The sequence below is a fragment of the Jatropha curcas genome, chromosome 9 (genome assembly GCF_041381405.1).
Source record: "Jatropha curcas cultivar XTBG-Jc1 chromosome 9, XTBG_Jcur_1.0, whole genome shotgun sequence".
Taxonomy (NCBI): Eukaryota; Viridiplantae; Streptophyta; class Magnoliopsida; order Malpighiales; family Euphorbiaceae; genus Jatropha; species Jatropha curcas.
In genome coordinates, this window is record NC_143159.1 from 23,627,135 (window position 1) to 23,631,402 (window position 4,268).

Below are 4,268 nucleotides of genomic sequence, written 5' to 3' on the forward strand. Positions count from 1 at the left end.
AAGATGGGAGATGCAATAATAATTGCATTACCGTGCACTACTCTCTCTCTCCCTTCATTTGACTATCGGTATTTCTGTGGTCTCTTTCATTATGGAATGTTCTTTTGGCTTATTTTACTCACTGCTTTCGTATCAATCGGCACTCATTGAATTTCAAATTGCGTGATTAAAACAGTAATAAATAAATAAATAAAATTACTTATGTCGTCTGAAAAAATTCTTTATAATTTTCTTTAAATAAAATTCTTGGCAATATTGACTTCTCTTATTTGGCCTTTGTATTATTTTGTCAAGTCAATTATGCTTTTAATAGATTTTTGCATAATATATTTGATTAAAGTGAGTGTTTGGTTTATTGATTGTTTGTTATAAATGAATTTGAAACTTATAATTTATTTATATTTATTATCTTGAATTCTATGAAATTAAATTTTTAGTAACGAAATGAATATATTTTAATTTATATCCAATATAAAATTTTGTAAAATTTATTTACAATTACGCCTTAGTTAGTAATATTTAATTCCTAATAAAAAGTAAATAACCATATGATATGAAATAATAATAAGTATATATATGAACTCATTTTTTCGTGCTAATATAATTGTAATTAAAACTTGTATATGTACATTATGATAACAAGTGTAAAGAAAAAAAAAGTATAATAGCTAGTTTCAAGAATAATTTAATATAAATTTGAACAAATACATATGTAGATCATAAATATTGATGTAATCTATATTATGAAAAAGCAAAATTTGCTCTCCCTATCTAGTTAAAATTGGTGATTTTTAATTTTTTTAATTTTATATGTCACTCTAAAAAATAAAGAAAAACATTAATTATATTTTTGTTTCAACCTGATTCTTATCCTTTGGTATTTCCGCATAATAATTAACTCATTCTGTTCCAAAATATAAGTCGTTTAAAGTTTTTCCACAAGGATTAACGAATCAATTAATTCTTCTAAATTATAACAAAACTAAGGGTAAATTGACCATATTATCTTATATTTCAAAATCAATAGTTACTTGTCAAAGTATTTATTGTATCTAATGTAAATAAGAATAGCATTGGAAAAAAATTATTTATTACTCCTTACAATACTCACAATAACTTATATTTTGGGACAGAGAAAATATTATTTAGAAAATTTGTAAAATGTTCACGTCTCGCACTAGTTTTTCAAGTGTTGTTTAGAGTTTGAGAGAAAAAAACACTAGTAAAACATATGATAACTATTAAGATAATTAATAGTTAATTTTACCAAATGGGAACTTAGCCAATTATTTTTACCTTTTTAGGAATTAAAATGGTTCAATTATTTTTTTTTCTTAATTTTTATGTTTAAATTTAAAAACTGTCATTTCTAACGAATGGAAACAATATTAGAATATAATCTACATGAAAGTGAAATTAAATTCTTAGAGGAGTTGATGTCTAAAATGCAAATATAATGTGTCGGTGCTGTCTCCAAAATTCAAAGGAGGTCAATTTCTCTTGGCTTCTTCGTTGAATGTCAAGAGAGAAAAGAAAACTCAGACGTCAATAGAAGTGGAAATTTTATCCATATAGTCATTGCTAATTAAGAAAAGGTTAAAAACATGTGTACTCACATTACTACAGTTTGCTAATAGTTTGGTTCAAGTCTTACCCAACTACTACAAACCGTGTAAATCAAATATTTATATGAAAAAAAAAAAAAAAAAAACCGAATCAAATTGATTCGATCTAATTTTTTAATCTTTAAACTAAAATATTTAGTTTTTAAATTTTATATAATAAAAATAAATTAAATTAAAAATTTTATTTTTTCTATACAATTCAAAATTAAATTAAATTAAATTTTCTTTAAAAAATTGAGTTCAACCAATCAATTTGATTTGATTTGATTGAATTCGTAATTCTAGTTTGTCTTCGGGGAAAATCTAATACTACATCGGTTTATTTATTTATTTTCATTTGGATATGTAAATTATTGTCAAACACCACTTACACATGAATCCAAATTAAATTTTGATGACGATTTAGTTTTAGTTATTTTACTTTATTAAAGATTAAGCTTTATATTTGTGTTAAAGCAACTATATTAATCTCTTATTTAAATTGCTAGTAATTCAAAATTCGATTAACTAGTATATTTGGATTTTGATTTTAACTTTTACAAATTTTTGATAATTGAATTGTAAATTAAATAATGCTCAACCCATTAACAACATTAATTTACTATTTTGTTTTCACCTTTCCCTTGTGAAAAATAATTTATGAAAATAAAGAGAGAGAAAATCAATGTTTCATGGAAACTACTTAGGTTGTATTCGACAATAGCTTTTTATGTAGCTTGCTTAGCGTTTTGAACGTTATTTTTTATAGCATTCAGTAACATATCATTTAAACTAGTTTTTAGGGGTTAAGGTAGCATTTTACAAAAAAATTAATTCATGTAACGTTTAACTTTTAGCATTTTATGAAACGTTACCCAAACAACTAACAGCTAAATACTATTAAAACAACTAACAATTATCAAAATAGTTAATTTTGCCAAATAGACCTTATGCTTTGTTTGGATGAAAGGAGGAGGGACCATTAAAGTAAGGTATAACAAAGTATAGTATAGAAAAATATGGTAAATGTCTTTTTTGTGTTTGTAGGGAAGGTATAATAAATAAATATATAATAATGTTGTTTTGTTTGGTTTGATGGTAAAGAAAGTATTATTAAATATAAAGATTATGAAAATACTCTTGTCATGGAAGATTTATAAATATAATTATGGATAATTTTGAAAATCAGAATTTTTAACCATGCTTACACCCCAATTCAGCCGTTGAAGATTGAAATGTTTAGATGGATTTTCAACCCATCAAATAACTCTCAAAAAACTATCATCTCTTTCAAACCCTCTTCTCAGCCGATTAAATACTCTCCCTTTACCTTACCTTACTCTCCAAACCCATCAAATAACTTTTATCCAAACAATGAGTTATACTATTTTATTTGTATTTTCCCTCATCTTATGACTAGTCAATAATTGGTTGTTGTTTAGAAAACTATAACTTTTTATTAGTATTTTATTTATTCTTTTAATAAAAAAAAACTTATATTTTTATCACGTCAATTATTATTATTATAAAATTTGTTAAATATATATACATTTGGTGGTGGCAGTGGCAGACTTTCTCAAGGACTGGAGGGGCCACCGACTCCCTAAATTGTTTCTTTTAATTTTCTTGTGCTAAATTATTAAAAACAATTCAAACTTCGTAGGTAGTTTTAATCGTAACATCAATTCAAATTTATTCTCGTAATACTTTCACTACAAAAAAAATCACTAAATTGCAAAGACAAATCGGTCGCTAAATGGACTCCACGATCGATTTGCAACGGACATCAATCGATCGCAAAAGTGCTCGTCACAAATAAATTTGCGACCGAATGACTAAGCGGTCGCAAAATTATAAATATCGGTCGCTAATTTTTGTCGTGTTTTCCTTCTGAAAGCCTGTTGCAAATTGGTTGCAGATTGTGTTGGTCACAATTATGAAAAGCGGTCGTAAATTGGTTGCAAATTCTGAAAGTGATTGGTTGGTGATCTGTCACAAATTTAAATTTAACGGTTATAATTTTGTTTCAGTTCGGTTGCTAGTCGATTACAAAATATAATTACAGGAAAAAATAATTTAATAATATTAAAAATCATAATTTTTTCCACCTGTCAAAAATCGGCATATATACACATCACAATCACAAGCATCATCATCAAGATCACAACACAATAACAATGTAAGAATGGAATTGTTAATGTAAGTACTATACAAAATATGAAAAAATCACAGAAACCTAAAAAGGTCCGAAATCAAATCTATGAAGTCGATCCTCTGCACGATCCAGTGTCATAGCATCGGCATGAGTATCTGCTAGATGTGTCGTAGTGTCAGCAGGAGTGACCAAGGTATCGTCTGCAGTATCGAGATCAAGAGGAGACCATAGTGGCTGATGCAGAGCTGTAGAAACATCTCGATCTGTAGCTGGCGGAGGATCAGAAGAAGAAGTTTCAGCACCATGCTGACCGGACATCCGCATGACATGCGCTCTAAGCTCTGCAAGCTGTCTCTCCTGCTCATCAACACAAGCATGCGCTAATCTCCTCGGCACTGTGGTCGGGCTGTGGTCGTGAGGAGGCTGCAGAAGCGTCAAATGCTGAGCCGCAGTAAAACTGTGATGCTTGAGACTCGATGCCATATACTTTCCTCTTCTTTTCACCCCCT